The following is a 19,488-nucleotide window of genomic DNA, read 5'->3' as shown; positions in this document are numbered from 1 at the left end:
AGATTTCACATCACAGAATACTAGTCTTGGGATAATCAAATACAATATTACTGTAGAACATTCAAAGCAAATTTTAGATAGAGTGAACTCAAACTTGCTGGGGTATGTATTATCTCCTAAAAGGCCATATAAATTTATTAGCTATCAAATATGAGAATTTTATGTGTTTGCATTGCTTATTAAACATAATCTGGTGGGAAAACAGCAAAGAAAACTGCTCACAACAGTACAGCAGCTGATACATATAACTACATTAGAAGGTAAGCCTGTGTCATTAGAGTAATGGTTATACGTACTTATTACTTCATTACAGTGAAGATTAATCTGCTTCCAACTATACATTGATGCCAGAAGGACCTAGATGAAAGCTCACAAATTGCAATAATAAAAAAACTTCTCAGAGGGACCAAAAATGCTACTATTTTAAAAAAAGATTTATTTCTTTTAAAGAGAGAGAGTGCCCATGCGTGCGGGGGAGGGGGGGATCTCAAGGAGACTCCCCACTGTGCACAGATCCAGATGCAGGGCTCAATCCCAGGACCCTGAGATCATGACCTGAGCCGAAATCAAGGGTCGGATGCTTAATGACTGAGCCACCCAGGCACCCCCCCTTTTTTTTTTATTTCATTCAGTGCAATGTAGTCATTTGTAAAGGACAGTAGAAATTACATACAGCACAAGAGAAAGGGCTGAGCTTTGGAATATGATGGAGATGGGTTCAAGCCTCAGCTGTTTTTCTTTGTCAGTTATACAACTTTGAGAGCAAGTGGTCAAATCCCAAAACCCAAGTTTAATTTGCAAAATTTAGATAATTCCCCCAATCTTTTGGATCATTTTGAAGACTGAATTAAATTTACACTGAAACTTATCTGTGGCACAAAGAAAGCACTCAGTAAGTGGCAGTTAATACTTACTTCATTAATAAACAATAAAGCTAACTTTTGAAAATCTGCCCTGAATCTACTTCAATAAAAATAATTCAAACTATTTGTATTTCAAAGATTTCTAAAGGATTTAATACATCTCTGATGTTACTCCTAACAGAATTTTCAGAAAGAGTTTTCAGTTCACAAGATTTTGTGGTTATTTTTATCATTAAAAATAAATTGTAGGGGGCGCCTGGGTGGCTCAGTTGGTAGAGTGTCTGTCTTCAGCTTGGGTCATGATCCCAGAGTCCCGGGATCGAGCCCTACATCGGGCTCCCTGCTCAGCGGAGAGTCTGCTTTCCCTCTCCTCCTGCTCATGTGCTCGTGCATGCTCTTTCTCTCTCTCTCTCTCAAATAAATAAATAAAATCTTCAAAAAATAAATAAAAATAAATTGTAGAAAATTTAAGAAAAATAGATGTTACTTCTTTATACTGTGTTTAGTTTTATCAATGTTAGACCATAATTGTATTTTTTAATATCACAAAGACATTTCATGATGGATATAAGGAGATATACTTATTAGGATATTAAGCAAGTATACCCATAAGTACATGAACCTACATATGGATATATGGGGGTATCTAAAACATAAGTGGATATAAGTAGATTTACCTAAAATAACGATGAAATCTTAGAAACTCTTCTTATAGACAAAAATAAACTTTTTCATTAAAAGTTTTAATTTTAACCTTCATAATACAAGTATATATGCTTTCTATACAATATATCCCCCATAAAAACTGTATCTGAGAGGCACCTGGGTGGCTCAGTCGGTTAAGCATCTGCCTTCAGCTCAGGTCATGATCCCAGGGTCCTGGGATGGAGTCCTGCGTCGGACTCCTTGCTCAGCAGGGAGTCTGCTTCTCCCTCTGCCTGCTCTGCCTGCCCCTCTCCCCACTTGTGGTCTCTCTCTGACAAATAAATAAAATCTTTAAAAACAACAACAACAAAAAACTTCCTGAGTTAATGTATAAATAGTATGTTTAGATGATAAAATACATTTCTCCATTTAGACTCTACTAACAGCCAATCACTATAATCTCTGCCTACCTATATATGAGTGACTGATTCCTCAAGCTCTGGGTCTGGCAAGCCATTTACCCAAGCTACAGCCAATAGAATATGACACCACACCCTAGTGAAAAGCAACCCATTAAAGGTTGAACAGAAGATAAACTAAGGGTCTCAGTGATAATTAGTGTGAGAACTCTGCTTTCTGGTCACCCCAGATTGAATGGGGAGTGACCAATTTGATCCACTATGGGAATTCTGAATGTGAAATAAGAGAGAAGCTAACATGAGTGAAGAAAAACAGAATCAGTAAAAACAGAAAAGGAGAGTAAGAAACAGACACAGAGAAGCTGAGTCTCCAGTATTCCCTTCTTTATTCAACAAATATTTACTAAACACAAGCAGTGGGTTACATGCCAGTGTGTTAGGACAATTACAGCAAGTGCCACTAAGAGAAGGCACCATTTCTAAGTGAATAAGATAAATGGGGCATCAGGACTGCTGTCAGGTCAATAGGCTTCCCAAGTAAACAGCAACCTCAATACTTGTCAACTTCCAACTACAGATGGGAAAAAAGAATGCAAAATGTGAACAAAGAAGTTTCAAAGAGATTGCATACCCATGTCTAGTCCCATTCATAACCCCTCAAAACTTCGCCGTTAAAAGTGGGACCAATGTGATCCTGACCCATATCAGCTTTTCACTGTAAGGGTAAGGGGGGTGGGGGGGAGGACTACAGTATATGTACAACATTATACTTCCCAAAGAATATTAGCACTATCAAAATTTTCTGCATTAACAAAATATCCTCAGGGTGCAATTCTGAATACCAGACAGGGCTGCAAATGAGAGGGTTAATAAAAAGACATCCCAAAACTGTTTAAGGGACTTAATCACAGGGATTGCCTTGGCAAAATTTAAAAATAGGTTATGATAGGTTATTTATCTTTGGTACCCACAGCCCACCTTTGCTACAAGCCCCAGCCTATCCCACTGTGTTCTCTTCCCTATCAAAGACTCTAAGAAAAGAATTTGGTATCAGTGATTTGAATCTTAATGTAGTAATAAGTCAAACATGTTCTCTTCCAGGCTTATTTACATTTATGGCCTTCTAACAGGTAAATGAAAGGCACTGTTGACTATTAACTGATTTTAAGCATCAGTGAATGAGTGTTGACAGAGGTATCCAAGAGAGAAGAGTTAATATTTCCTGAAATTACTACTGAACAGAATCTGTCAATTTATTACCTGAAAATTAAAGATGGTATAATTTTTTTAAATGACAGTTGTTTTAAAGACATATTTATAAAGGAAAATAAATTAAATGGTGTGCTTAGTCTACCCAACCTCCTACACTTTAAAAACTTACACAATGATTCAAGGTTTGATTAGTAAAGTGTATGTAAAATTCAATAACACTAAAAAGCGACAATTTAGTATACTGAATGATTTATCACCACATGACCCAAAAAACAATTACAAAATGAACATGTGAATATCTGTTTAAATGAACTATCAGTAAGTTGTAAGTTATATCTAATATTGCTATGCTTGGTTCTATACTGCCAGGGTTTGGCAATTTAGGTTTTAATAGTATATTTACACAAAATTTACAGCTGAATTCTACCACAAATCAATTCTTTTTATTGTAAATTAGTTACTGATTTCATAAATTAATATTGATCATTTGATTATTGTTTATAATTTAGTGTAGTTCAACAACTGCTCAATATCTTTTGGAAGCTACATCTAGGAAGCATACATTTAATTCAATTCCACAAATGCTTCTGTGTACCTACATCATGTCTTAGACACATTATACATTAAAATAAAGCTACACTGACAGCTAAATAGCCATGTTAATTATAAGCTTCCATTTACTGGCACTTAAAGCTCCTCAAAATAACTCCTCTTGGATCTAGAATATTTTACTCTCTTCTCATCTGCAAGATTATAGTTAAGGTTAAGTTTCACTAAGTTATCTAATTTCACATTTCAGGGACTTATCAAACCTTTAAACATTATATGATCTTACAGCGAGGACCTGTTAGGGGCCACTCTACCTTAAAATGAAAGAAATTGCTTCTTTTCCTAAATTAAAAATGTATTTAATTTTTGGGATTCAAACTAGTCATGACACTGTACTAATTAAATTAGAAATCCTAAGCAACATGAGAAATTGAATATATATTATTTCTTATACATATAACATGATTATGTGTTAATATATGAGGCATCTAAGTACACTTTAATGCATGTTTATTTGGAAAACTGCTCTCTGAAATACAGTTATTCTTTTTCTAGAAGGTGAAAATTGCTCCATATAGTTTGCAAACTTTTCCACTCACTTAGCTATTTTGTTACTTTAATTCTGAATGATAACATCTGACTAAAATTTGAATATTCACTAAAAGTTTTATTAGCTCAATAGCTTTAGAAAACTTACTAAAAAGCTGGGTGTCAGCTAGTGGAGGAGAAAATTCTATGCAAATATTTTATGCAACACAACTCAGAAACTGACTGTTTTTGTTATGCCTATTTCTCAGATATTTGAAAATTAGTCCTCAAAGTGTAATTAATGACTGTTATCCTTAATAGGGAATCTCAGCACACCAAAATAGTGCTTTGATTGAGGCCAAAATCTTTGCAGTTTTGGTCAAAACCACAGAGCCCTGAACGGTCTGCACATGATAGGCATTCACTAAACATTTGGTGAATAGATCTAATTAAACTCCAAGACCCCAGTTAAAGTTAACAGGCAGAATCAGAATTAATCACACCTCCTTAATTTAGGACTCTTTCATATGTATCATTTATTAACTTTTTACGATTATATTTTTAAAAAAAGCAATGAGGAAGGGCACCTGGTGGCTTAGTTGGTTGAGTATCTAACTCTTGACTCTTGGTTTCAGCTCAGATCATGATCTCATGGGTCCTGGGGATCAGGCCATGTGGGGCTCCATGCTCAGCAGTGAGTCTGCTTGAGATTCTCTCCCTCTGTCCCCTCCCCCCCACTCACAGGCACTCACTCACTCACACTTTCTCTCTCAAATAAATAAATATTTTTCAAAAAGCAATGGGGAAGGGACGCCTGGGTGGCTCAGTTGGTTAAGCGTCTGCCTTCGGCTCAGGTCATGATCCCAGGGTCCTGGGATCGAGTCCCGCATCGGGCTCCCTGCTCTGCGGGGAGCCTGCTTCTCCCTCTGCCTCTGCCTCTCTCTCTCTCTCTATCTCTCATGAATAAATAAATAAAATCTTTAAAAAAAAAAAAAAAGCAATGGGGAAAACAATTACTTCTGCAATGACTAATTTTTTAAAGAAATATGCTGATTCTGGGAAAAGTAAGCAGAGGTTTTGGTTCCAGTTTTAGATGGGTTGGATAATCTATGACGTTTACACAGTGAACACCAATATGTAGATACAAATGTTGACCTTTGAAGCCTGCAGGAAATCATAACTCCCTGAAACCTACACCATCAATTATCAAATGAAAATCTTATTATCAGTAGGTCTAGCTTCTGGCAGTAGCCAATCTTTGAAAATATAAGTCAGCATGAATTTGAAAAGGATACTGTGTGAATACAATAGTTTTACATGTCAATGCGAAATAATGAATGCTTCTGATACATTTTTTAGTTTTGTATTTAATACAGCTTATTAAAAAACTAATTTTATTCCCCCTCTGTATTACTATTCTTCTAGTGTACAGCTGCCAACCATAGTTAAATATGATTAGGCCTCATGCTGAGTTAATCAATCTGATAATGTCAGACATTATTAAGAAAGCATACATGATATGGTCACAATGTCTACTATCAAAAGCATGTACACCAAAGCCTTTGTTTCCCAGAAATTGCAACCGCTTAAATTAGCTCAGTTTTATTTTGTTTTGTTTTAAAGAATAAAAGAAAAAAAAAAACAACACCTTTTTTTATCTCTTCCTTAGGCAGGTACAAAAGATTATTGTTAAAATATTAATACTATGATGAACTATTTCTTTTGCCTTATCAATCCTTGTTTATATATAATGAAATAATCCCAAAATCACAATCATGATTAGAAAAACAAAAGCATAAATGTCCACAAGGTAATATCATATTCCAAAATAGTATCTTGAGGTAACTTTCTATTTTATTTTTGTTCATAATGATTAAAGACCTCACAACACAACCCACTCTACTTGTGATTTTTATAGCTTTGCTGCACTCAAGCTTAATTCTGAGCAATCAAAGGAAAAAGCAGCATGATCATTTGAACACACAGGACTGTATCATAATTCCACTAGAAACAAGATTCATACATTTTAGAAGGCAGAAAGCATTTTGAAATACATTATTTTTACAGACTTTCCACCTTTTTTTCTTTCTGAGGTCACAAAAAGATTCAAAGAAGGTAATGGAAGGGAGTTCTATGCTAAGGACAATTAACCTCTCCTTAGTTTATATATTAATTTTTTCAGTTAAAAATTATTTTTAACAGGGCGCCTGGGTGGCTCAGTCAGTTAAGCATCTGCGTTTGGCTGGGGTTGATCTCAGGGTCCTGGGATGGAGCCCCATGTCAGGCTCCCTGCTCAGTGGGGAGCCTGCTTCTCCCTCACCCTCTACCTGCTGCTCCCCTCACTTGTGCTCTCTTGCTCTGTCAAATAAATAAAATCTTTTTTAAAAAATTATTTTTAGCTTACTCCAAAGCAACCTTTCATGGAACTACAATTCTAAGAAATGGGTTGTAATTTACTGTATGAATCTTAGGGGAAAAAACTAGGAGGTAGGTAACTTACTGGAGAAGCTGTCTAGAGAAAGTAATTGAAAATCATAGAGCCTCTCCACCAACCTACGCACATGCCGGACAGCAGTCTTACTTTCACTGGCATCACAAGGCAGATAAAAAGAGACAGAAATTGTACAATAGAACAAAAATAAGCTTATCTCTACTTTTCTCCCCCATACCATGTCTTATCAATCTACAAAGCCCACAGAATCTTTTAGTAAGTCCCTTAAGTGACATCCTCTCTGATGTGGTCTGTGGAGACCAGATGGGATGAAGGAAAGCATCCTTTTTTTTTTTTTTTAAGATTTTATTTATTTATTTGACAGAGAGAGAGACAGCGAGAGAGGGAACACAAGCAGGGGGGGAGTGGAAGAGGGAGAAGCAGGCTTCCCAAGGAACAGGGGGCCTGATGCGGGGCTCAATCCCAGGACCCTGGGATCATGACCTGAGCCGAAGGCAGATGCTTAACTGACTGAGCTACCCAGGTGCCCCAGAAGTAAGCATTCTGAACAGAAAACGGCTCAAATTCAGATTTTTCATGAAACCAGATCTGCTGGGCAACATACTCTTCTCAAATACAAACTCAGTCTTCCAGACACTGTGACAGAAGAGACTAGGAGTCACACATGCTGCCTTCTCAGCCTAACACACTTCCTTCCCCCATGTGGCCTACTGAACTTAAGCTGCAAAGGTGTTTATTCAAAGATAATTTCTTTCTTGCCACTCCTCCTTATACCCTGTGTGATAGTACTTTCAAAGTAGCCTAAATATTTCTTTCAGAGTCTTTCTCACTATGACAATTAAATAAACTGAGAGTAGTAGTTGTCCTTTTCCTTTAGAATGTGGGCATCAACAATGGTTGCACTGTTCATTCCTATAGTTCCCTTGCCTGGCACAGTGCTTTGCACACTGTAGGCACTCAGCTGTTGCCTAAAGGGCAATATTAACATCTTAATCACAAGGTTATTTTGAGGATCAGATGAAACAATCCACATAAAGCTCAGGTTCTACCTAGCACTCAATATAAGTTATCAATTATTAATATTTTATATAAGAGCTTATAAAATAAGAGCAATTAGGCAATATTTATTAAAACTGTTCAAAAACTAGACATTGACACAGCTCCACTCCATTTATTAACTCCACAGCATTTATTGTAAAAAAGAGAGAGAGAGGGAGGGAGGGAGCTATGCAGGAAACTTATAAACAAAAATACTCAGTGCATCCAGCAAAGGAAACAGTCAACAAAACCGAAAGACAACCGACAGAGTGGGAGAAGATATTTGCAAATGACATATCACATAAAGGGCTAGTATCCAAAATCTATAAAGAACTCATCAAACTCAACACCCAAAAAACAAATAACCCAATCAAGAAATGGGCAGAAGACATGAACAGACATTTTTCCAAAGAAGACATCCAAATGGCCAACAGATACATGAAAAAGTGCTCAACATCGCTCGGCATCAGGGAAATCCAAATCAAAACTTCAATGAGATACCACCTCACACCAGTCAGAATGGCTAAAATTAACAAGTCAGGAAATGACAGAGGCTGGCAAGGATGCAGAGAAAGGGGAACCCTCCTACACTGTTGGTGGGAATGCAAGCTGGTGCAGCCACACTCTGGAAAACAATATGGAGGTTCCTCAAAAATTTGAAAATAGAGCTACTGTACAACCCAGCAATTGCACTACTGGGTATTTACCTCAAAGATACAAATGTAGTGTTCCAAAGGGATACGTGCACCCCAATGTTTATTTCAGCAATGTCCACAATAGTCAAACTATGGAAAGAGCCAAGATGTCCATCAACAGATGAATGGATAAAGAAGATATGGTGTATATATACAATGGAATATACTGCAGCCATCAAAAAAACCAAAATCTTGCCATTTGCAATGACGTGGATGGAACTAGAGGGTATTATGCTAAGCGAAATAAGTCAGCCAGAGAAAAGACATGTATCATATGATCTCACTGATATGAGGAATTCTTAATCTCAGGAAACAAACTGAGGGTTGCTGAAGTGGTGGGGGGTGGGAGGGATGGGGTGACTGGGTGATAGACATTGGGGAGGGTATGTGCTATGGTGAGTGCTGTGAATTGTGTAAGACTGATGAATCACAGACCTGTACCTCTGAAACAAATAATACATTCTATATTAAAAAAAAAAAAAAAAGATAGTAGGAAGGGAAAAATGAAGGGGGGGAATCGGAGGGGGAGACAAACCATGAGAGACTATGGACTCTGAGAAACAAACTGAGGGTTCTAGAGGGGAGGGGGTTGGGGGGATGGGTTAGCCAGGTGATGGGTATTAAAGAGGACACATATTGGGCGCCTGGGTGGCTCAGATGGTTAAGCGTCTGCCTTCAGCTCAGGTCATGATCTCAGGGTCCTGGGATCGAGTCCCGCATCGGGCTCCCTGCTCCTTGGGAGCCTGCTTCTCCCTCTGCCTCTCTCTCTCTCTCTCTCTGTCTCTCATGAATAAATAAATAAATAAATAAAAAGAATGTATTTAAAAAATAAATAAATAAATAAAAAATAAATAAAGAGGACACATATTGAATGGAGCACTGGGTGTTTTATGCAAACAATGAATCATGGAACACTGCACCAAAAACTAATGATGTAATGTATGGTGATTAACATAACATAATAAAATAAAATTTAAAAAAAATTTAGTGCATCAATTTAAAAAGTAAAGAATTCTAGTAATAAAGGATAAATGATAGAACATACAGATAAGGAACTATGTGGACAGTGAAAAATCATTCTTTATGAATCTAGGTATTTTCTCAACAAAGAGTTTTTATAACTTAAATACAAAATACTAATTTTTTGTATTCACAGACTGCCTTTGGTTTTAAACATAATCCAGAATGATCAGAAATCAGCACCAGATACAGGAAGAGATAATACAGCAGCATAGCAATTTGCTACTACTATACTTTTAAAAAAATAATTTTTAAAACAACAGTCCTGTACTATATATTTGACACCCCTTCTTTTACCAATAGCACCTTTTTTTTTTTTGCATTGCAGCAAAGGGTTTCTGCACAAGAATGATTCAATTACTAAGAAGAGTCAAATCTGTTAACATCTGAGTAATTTTTAAATAACATATACTACATCAACTTCAAATGAAAATAGTCCTGGAAAAGTGGGAGAATGATTCCTAATTCAACAATTTTAAAAGTTCAGTCACTTATTCCATGATGCTTTAAAATTATTATACTGATATTTATATTATAAAATTGTTGTATTATCTATCTTTGATAGTTAATTTTATGTGTCACAGCTTGACTAGGCTGGTGGGGAGAGGTTACCTGACATCTGGTCAAACAGTACTCTGAGCGTGTCTCGCGGTGTTTCTGAATGAAATTAACATTTGCATCAAAGACTGAGTAAAGCACATTGCCCTCCATAATGTGGGTGGCCCTCAACCAATCAGTTCAAGGTCCAAATAGAACAAAAAGGCTGGCCTTCCCTGGAATAAGAGAGAAGTCCTCATGTCTGAGCACTTGAGCCAAGACATCAGTCTTTTCTTGCCAACTTTGGGTTCCCAGTCAACTCAAACTGAAACATCAGCTTTTCTTGAGTCTTAAGTTTGTCAGCTTTTGGACTGAACCACCTGCCATCAGCTCTCATGATTCTTAGGCCTCTGGACTCAGATTGGAACCACATCATCGGCTCTCCTGGATCTCCAGTGTGTATAGCGCGTATCTTGGGACTTCTGAGCCTCCATAATCACATGAGACAATCCCTTATAATAAATCTCTTTCTCTCTCCATAAATACATCCTGTTGGTTCTGTTTCTCAGGAGAACCCTAATACATCACACCCATTTCAAAACTTTCCCACTCCACACACACACTCCAATATACTCACATTCAATATCCTTTGAAGACCCATCAGAATACAAGCTCCAGAAACTCAAGGTCCATGTTTCCCTTCATTATTGCTATTATCTCTACTTTTGCACGCCTACTACATGGTAAGCACAAGGAATAGAGGAATAAATAAAATAAATCTGGTTCCCTCCAAATTGCTCACAGGTTAGAGAAGATGCAAATAGATCGAATTAGCAACAGCCTGTTAACAAATGGACTATAAATTCAGTTGTCAGGATAATTTCATAAATGTTAGATAACTGTCATTCTTAATCCAGGATGTGTGATTAAAAACCAAATCTGCTCGAGAAAAACAACTGCACACCTAGGAGAAACTATTAAATGAGTTCCTGAAACTGTTACTAAGCATTATAACTAGTAACAAATATCCACACAAATAACTTTCCGACAGAGAGAGCTAGAGCTATCAGAAGCCAGTAATGATGTGTTCACTCAAACCATTTCCTCCTTATTTCTTTTGCCAAGGCATAGCGAGGAAAAGCTCAAAAGACAAAAATACTGGGTTGGTACTTGTATCAGAGCCTGTCCTCTCTGCATATCTGTATGCACTCCACAGTTCCTGGGGGCCAGAATACCTGAACCACACAAAATCTTGTCTAGGAGGAAAACAGAATCAGCCCTGCAGAGAGGTGGGTTAAGCCCCCAATGTGTTTGCAAACCAGATTGAGTGGTTCCCATGACTCCCACGCCTTGGTTTCAGGTTCCTCCTGTAGGTGCGGAGTAACCCAAGCCCATGGGGCTCTTGTTGAAAGAAGTACAGAGACAGCAAGAGACAAGCGCAGCTAAGTCCTATTTACACAAATCTGCCATTCCAGCACATGCCCTGCACCCAAAGGCAATCCTACCACAGTAGACTGAGGGTGGCAGCAGAAGAGGATTCCTGATCCTCACTCCCTGGATGACCTTGTGGTCGGGGGAGCCCTCTAGATAAAAGAAACAAAATCGTCCACTGAAATAAAAATGGCAAAAAGGAAAGGATTCTTGACCACAAGTCAAGGGCCCCAAAAGTAGGGACCTCTCTGGCCCATGGCTGCTGGGATAGTAGCCAGAGAATAAATGCATGAGCCACTCAAGGTCTGCACTTGGACTAGGCATTTCTGCAGTTCCCAGTTAAAAAGAGAAGCTCACACCAAGACTTTCAAGAAATTCCTAGTTCCTAATGTTACTGTGACTCCTATTTCTTGATTCAGAGCTGCTCAGGCCTTGGAAAACATGTTGGTTACTTATAAATAGAATAAAACAATTTCTCCCCTTTTCTACCAGGCCTTTTACCACATTACGTAAGCTGCACATTATTTTCCTTTCTCCACGATTTCTCTCAACTACTGCTTCCACCACCATGGGCTTTCTGCTCTCTGCCGACAAAAGCTCCAGCACAATCTATCCAGCTGTTGCTGCTCCTGCTGCAGTAGCAACTAAAAGCTGTTCTCTGGTGCCCAAAGTAGATGACATTTTCTTAACCAGCCCTTTACCTGACAGAAAAGCATCTTCCTTTTTCTCCCTTGCCCTTGACTCAGCCCTGAAATCTGCTCCTTTTGGATGGTGAGAACTGATCTGAGTAGGCCATGTGCCTTTCCAGGCCAATAAATACAGTTCGGTCACTGAGTGTCATCTACTTTTCTTTATTTGAACGTGTCCCAACAGCAAACACAGTTCCTAAGGCCTTCGGTCTTCAGCCTTTAACTCTACATGCTAACTGTAAGTGGGTTTCAAATGTCCACCTAAAACAAACTTCCTATACGAGACGTGCAAATCCAGCTTCCTTACTATCCAGATCCCTGTTGCCTCCACCACACGTGTTCCTTCCTGGGTGAGAAAGTCCCGGGGGTAGAAGGAGCCACTAGGTACACAAAAACAAAATCATCTACTGGAAGAAGTGGCAAAATGGAATACATTTTTATTTTTGCTGGGCTTCTTGGTTTCTCTGTCCACTTAATCCATGTTCCACACCCAGGTCCCCTTATTTACAGCTCCCACGACAGCTCTCATTTTCAAAGTTTAGGAGAGAACTGCTGCTGGTCTCAGTCACCTCTTCAGTTGAGTCATGCATGTCCTTTTTTTTTTTTTTTTTTTAAAGACATATTTACCTGAGAGAGAGAGAGCATGCACGCAAGAGAAGGGGGGAGAGGGAGAGAAATCCTTAAGCAGACTCCCCACTGAGCATGAGATCATGACCTGTGCCGAAATCAAGAGCCAGATGTTCAACCAACTGAGCCACCCAGAAGCCCCGATCTTGATTCATATCCTGATTTCATCCACCTTTTCTAGACTAAACCCCTTTATCCATGTCTGTACTTCTCTGTATGACTTGGGGAGGGCAGGGATGTAGAATGAGATGGGTACTCTTACTTCTCAGCAGAGCTGAGCTCAGTAGAACTGATCCATTTGCCACCTTCAATGACCTGAATTCCCACCCCCAATCACAAGCACCTTGCAATATTAATCCTCATTCTGTTTTTCTATGTACTTATTTATTGGGGGGGGGGCACACAAGCAGGAACAGAGGCAGAGGCTGAGAAAGTAGCAGACTCTCCACTGAACAGGGAGTCCAATGCGGGCCTCGATCCCAGGACTCTGGAATCATGACCTGAGCCGAAGACAGATGCTTAACCGACTGAGCCACCCAGGCACCCCATCATTCTGCTTTTTATCTTCAATTTTTCCATCTCCCTTGGTTCGTCATCCTTAGCATACAATCTCAAGCCTCTTTAGGTCCTTCAACAAAACTCCTCCTTCAACACTGGGGCCCCAAGATTCTGGTTCTCTCCTTCTTCCCAATACACCTTCAACTACAAGGTAAGTCTACATACAAAGTTGCCCCTTCCTCATCTTGCACTCAATCCTGAACCCATTACAATGGGATTTCTACTCTGCAACACTCCACTGATGCTGTACCTGCTAAGATACCCAAGACCTGTCTCTGAAATGCAATGGACACTTTTTAATCCTTATATAACATGGCATCCATCTCTCTGCTGTATTTCACAAGACTGAAAAATATCTTCTTACTGAAAATTTACTTTCTTGGCTTCTATAATAGTCCTGTAGCCTGGGAAAATTACCCATTCAACTGTGAGCTCAATATCATGAACTGTCACTATATCCCCTGTCTATACTTCTCAATTTTCAGGACAAAGACATTAACTCTACCATGCGTTCATTTGATTTCTGAAGTATATACGAAGCTCAGGATTGACTGGCAAATGTACAGACCATCATTCCATCCCTCTCAGTACTCCAGATTTTATATGTGGATCATACCAAACCATGCATGCTTGGTCCATACAATCATGGTATCTCACATAACTCTTCTTATCAAATCATGCTTTAACATTATGGCCTTGAGTTTCTTTTTTTTTTTTTTTTTTTAGATTTTATTTATTTATTTGAGAGAGAGAGAGAGCACAGCGGGAGGCGGGGGGGAAGCAGAGGGAGAGGGAGAAGCAGACTCCCCACTGAGCAGGAAGCCCGATACAGGACTCGATCCCAGGACCCTGGGATTATGACCTGAGCCAAAGGCAGACGCTTAACTGAATGAGCCACCCAGGCACCCCTATGGCCTTGAGTTTCATTGTGAGATCAAAAAGAAGCCGTCCTATTAAACCTATCACTACATATATTATAGGGAATGTTACTGAAGAAACCATTCCCAACATTTTCCAAAAAGACTCTTTTTGAGGCTCCCACAGAGGGACTCTATTTGAGAATTAAGTCCTAAAAAAGGGTTTCATGTGGTATCCTCACATACAAATTTCACTCACCTCTACTTTTTTTCTCTTTTGTTATATTTAGAGTCAAATTCATGATCCAGTCATAACAGCTGTGGGACCTAAAGACATGAACATCCACTGTTTCTTTCTTCCTAGTTTGGACATTTAATTCTGGTTTGCATTTCCCCCTATAGAGATTGGGAGCAAATGTTAGATCTCTTAGATTTGCATTCTAGCCCCATCTCCCAGAATGTTAAATTTTGGCAAGTTATTTAACTCCTCCTAAGCATCATTTTCTCAAGTGCAAACACAGATAAAAGCAGTATATACATGATACGACTTGTGCTAAGAATTAGACAAGATCACGTGCCTAGCTCAGAGTAAGCGTGCACTTAATACTATTAGTAGTAGCAGTAGTAGTCACCATAAATCCATAAATCCTCTGTGGAATGAGACGGAGTACAAATACACTGTAGTCTGGACCATCCATTCTAGAAACTTTAAAAACAAAACAAAATAAAACAAAAACCCAGGGAGGCTTAGGGCTATCTATTCTAAGGCACCACTAACCTGCTGCTTCACCAAAATTTTACACTAATAAAAAAGGGTAAGAACACTATGACTTTTGTGGTGTATATATTTTTATAAAATCTTACACTGAGTCCAAGATATAAACTATCTATGAACCAAGCTCTATAATAAAAAGTCTTTTAATATTCCTTTTAAGTCTTACCAAAAATACTATAAATATCAAAATGACCAAAATGTTCTTTTAGTAAAGCAATTATGCTCCTTGAAATTAAAGACAGTTATGTTCCAACCATCCTTTTTTTAAAAAACGTATCACAAATTATACCTCTTAAATGAGAGACCCTTCCCCAACTATAGTAATAAAAAACAAAGAAAAGCATCCTCCACTATGCTGACATAACCCTATTATCTTGTTCCAAAAAGGCACTCAAGAAGCAGCTGAATCTGTTAGTCTATTACTGTCAAAACTAAATATCAATTTTGCCAAAGCTGAAACCATTGCTATTAGCAGATGTTCTTCACAAATTCTATTCAAAAAGTTAACTCATTTAATTAGTTAAGAAGTACAACCTAGCCGCACACAAGAACTTTATGTAAATGGTTAAACATAGTATCTTTCCATATGGCTCTCACATACAGATATCAGACTTTACAGCTAATACCTGACAAAAAGATATAAATAAATAAAAGAAACCCATGGTTGCTTGCTCACCTAACTCAATTAAGATGTCAAAATCTCCCAGCCGTCCCAATGTCTCAAGTGGTTTATTAAATATAGAATTAATAAACTGCTGTATCCCATGTTTTTCCTCAGCTAAGAACATACCTTCACCTACCTCTCAGCTAAAGGTTAATAGTTCCTTCTCTCATCCTCATTACAGAAGGTAAAGACAGGAGTCCAGGAGGTACTTATCAGTTTTGTATCACCAACGTTACACTAGCTTTTCCTCATCAGAAAGTTATTTTCCTTCGTACATTTAGAAAGCAAGCTAGCACAATTCCAAGAGTTTTATGTCTTCTGAAGCTAAAGACTTTTGTACCAAAATTTAAGACTTAAGTAAGATTTAAACATTATGCAGTCTTGGTGGTTTGCCTTAACTTCTACATAGGTAAAAGGTTTTTCGAATACCAAAGCATTCCAAACAGTCTTGCCTCTCTAACACAGACTATCATACTTTAATAAGGACTTTCAAACTAATTTCTAAGGTCTTGAATTCTACCATACCCTTGCACTGCTTACTAAAATACCAAATATTCCACTGAATTATAGGGATTTATTACATAGGAGATTATGTTCTTACTTTTAAAAAAATGTTTTTATACATAATAGGATTAAAGAACTCATTTTTCACATTTTAAATTTTATGTTTTCTGATTTAATTTTTTTAATTAAAACAATCCTGAAATATTCTTGGCACTGAAAATAATTCAAGTACAATTTGATATAGGCTTATAATTTACAACAGCTCTCCATTCTAAAAAAAAAAAAAGTATTGGGGCGCCTGGGTGGCTCAGTCGTTAAGCGTCTGCCTTCAGCTCAGGTCAGATCCCAGGGTCCTGGGATCAAGTTCCGTATCGGGCTCCCTGCTCGGCGGGAGGCCTGCTTCTCCCTCTCCCTCTCCCCCAGCTTGTGTTCCCTCTCTCGCTATATCTCTCTCTGTCAAATAAATAAATAAAATCTTTAAAAAAAAAAAAGTATTGTAAATGTATATAATAAATGGTGTTTTTAAATTGAATAATATATCCATCATGCTTACCATATGTACAATAACTCCAAAAAAAACCTAATATATTAAAAATCTCCTTTGTAAGTCAGACGCTTTCGAAGACATACAGATCAATAATATTTTAAAAGAATTATTTATTTATTTATTTATTTGAGAGAGAGAGAGAGCACGCTCATGAATGGGAAAGGCAGAGGGAGTGGGAGAGAGAATCTCAAGCAGATTCTGCACTGAGCAAGAAGCCCAACATGGGGCTCAATCCCACGAACCCGAGATCACGACCTAAGCTGAAACCAAGAGCTGGATGCCCAACTGACCCACTACCCCCCAGATCGCTAATTTTTAACCCTGCAATGTTACACACATATCTAGGACAACACTGTGACAAATTAAAAAAGGGAAATTTAACACTAAGATACTACTTTCAATGACACAAAAGAAAGAATAAAATTTCATTTTTTTTTAAAGATATTTACTTTTGTGAGAAAGTAAATTGCTTTTGATAAAGACATTAAACAAAATCCCCCTTCAACCTCAGGTCCTCTTAGGTTCTGGTTCTCCCATCCTTTTCACAACTTGCTTCTATAAAGAGAAGTCTACACACAGAGTACTTCTGTGCGAAAAGAGAATTCCAGACCAACTATTCTATTTAATGAATTTAAGTTAGATTTTGCAGTTATTAATCTAATTTCATGTATTTTCTGCCCATAACTCTTAGTAAGGAAAATGAGTGAATTTCTTTTGTTTATAAAGTGGGAAGGTTCTGCAGACCCCTTCCACCCTGAAATCTTCTACAGAAATCTTTCACTTAAGGAAATGAAACACCATAAAGATCTTTGAGTATGTTAAATCATGCAAACAATTTCCAAACAGTAGACGCGATTATAAAGCAATCTTTCTTTTTTCTTTTTTTATTAAAGATTTTATTTATTTGACAGAGAGAGAGTGACACAGCGAGAGAGGGAACACAAGCAGGGGGAATGGGAGAGGGAGAAGCAGGCTTCCTGCTGAGCGGGGAGCCTGATGCGGGGCTCGATCCTAGGACCCTGGGATCATGACCTGAGCTGAAGGCAGACGCTTAACGACTGAGCCACCCAGGCGCCCCTCTTTTTTTTTTTTTTTAAGATTTTATTTATTTATTTGACAGAAAGAGACACAGCAAGAGAGGGAACACAAGCAGGGGGAGTGAGAGAGGGAGAAGCAGGTTTCCTGCTGAGCAGGGAGCCCGATGCGGGGCTCGATCCCAGGACCCTGGGATCATGACCTGAGCTGAAGGCAGACCCTTAACCGACTGAGCCACCCAGGCGCCCCTAAAGCAATCTTTCTACATGTTAACATATACACAGGCACCCCTAAAGCAATCTTTCTACATGTTAACATATACACATGCAATGTAGGCTCTGGTCACTGAATTCAACTCTAAGAAAAATTGCTGTATTTGATTTTTTTAAATACTGTTTTTTATGAGAAGAAATAATATGGTAACAAAAATGCAACATTTTCAGCAGATACTCAGATAAAAGGGAATAAACCCTAGCATCTTATGGAACTATGTCCCCCCAAATAACTTAAATAACTTTATACACACACACACACACACACACACTTCCAAGGGTCACGAGGAAGGAGTGATGTAGAAGTGCCCAAGAGACACGGAAAGGCTGTCTTGTCTATTTTAGGAGAGAGGGGATGGCCCTTCTGCAGCTCTTCTGTAGTTACTCAAGAAATCCCACAGAGATACTGGTTGGTAATTTCATGTCCCTGTTGCATACATTTCCCATAACCTAAAGTCACTTTTTGTGACTTCTTTTCCACTGCAATTTAAAAACACAGATTAAAAAAAAAGATTCAAGTATCAAATCATTATGCTGTACACCTGAAACTAATATAACATTGTATGTTATTTATACCTGCAATAGAACTTAATTTATTAATTAATTTTAAAAAGGGAGGAGAGTTTTAAGTATGAGACAGGCAGGTAGTAAACTAGGGAGAAGAGGTACCCAGCACCTGAGCCCTGCAAGGGGGTAGAAGAGAGAAGTGCAGCCTCAGGTAATCTGTGGGCCCAAGATACTCTGCAGAGAAAACAGGGAGGGGGCAACATCCTCAATGGGAAGAGATGACACTGCAATGATTCATGCAGTGTGTCATGAAGGCTTTCCTCCACCTACTCTATACTGTCCTCAATAAAAATTCACTTGTTCCCTAAAAACAAACAAAAAACTCAACATTTCAGATGACATGATTGTCTTCTGAAAAATCTAAAAAAATCAACAAAAACATTCCTGAAACTAATAAGCAATTATAGCAAAGTTGTATGATACAAGGTCAACACACAAAAGTTAATTGCCTTCCTATATACCAGTAATGAACAAGTGAAATTTGAAATGAAAAATACAATCCCATTTACATTAGGAACACCCCCAAAATGAAATACTTAGTTATAAATCTAACAAAATATGTACAAGCTCTATATGAGGAAAACTGAAAAAAACTCTGATGAAAGGAATCAAAGAATTAAAGACCTGGAGATATATTCTATATCCATGGATAGGAAGATTCAATATTGTCAAGATGTTAGTTCTTGATTCTAAAGTTTACAAGGAGAGGGAAAAGACCCAGAAGAGCCAACACAACATTGAGGATAAGAAAAAAGTTTAAGGACTACCCAACTTCAAGACTTATTATAAAGCTACAATAATCAAGACAGTGCAATACTGGTGAGACAGACAAATCAATGGAACAGAATAGAAAGCCCAGAAATACCCCCACAGAATCAACCTGATCTCTGATGAAGGAACAAAGGTAATACAATGGAACAAAGGTAGTTTTTCAACAAATGGTGCTTAAGTAACTGACATCCACATGCAAAACAACAACGACGACGAATCTAGATACAAACCTT

The 19,488-nt window shown here is 38.1% G+C and overlaps 1 protein-coding gene and 1 long non-coding RNA gene across 2 annotated transcripts in view; both read right to left on the bottom strand.

Moving 5' to 3' along the window:
* Positions 1-19,488, bottom strand: part of UBE2E2 (ubiquitin conjugating enzyme E2 E2) — a 373,034-nt gene that overhangs the window by 288,496 nt on the left and 65,050 nt on the right. The gene's annotated exons all lie outside the window — the stretch shown is intronic.
* LOC135364130 (uncharacterized) overlaps positions 2,666-19,488 on the bottom strand; it is a 39,814-nt gene continuing 22,991 nt past the window's right edge. Inside the window, exon 3 of the long non-coding RNA XR_010410751.1 lies at positions 2,666-14,516. This is a non-coding gene — a long non-coding RNA (uncharacterized LOC135364130). The remainder of the gene's footprint in view (positions 14,517-19,488) is intronic.

Source organism: Mirounga angustirostris, unplaced genomic scaffold (genome assembly GCF_029215605.1).
Source record: "Mirounga angustirostris isolate CCGP_5_RB_7025 unplaced genomic scaffold, mMirAng1.0.hap1 SCAF_1, whole genome shotgun sequence".
Lineage (NCBI taxonomy): Eukaryota > Metazoa > Chordata > Mammalia > Carnivora > Phocidae > Mirounga > Mirounga angustirostris.
Note: the sequence above shows the minus strand (reverse complement) of the source record. Positions and strands in the feature narration are given on the sequence as shown.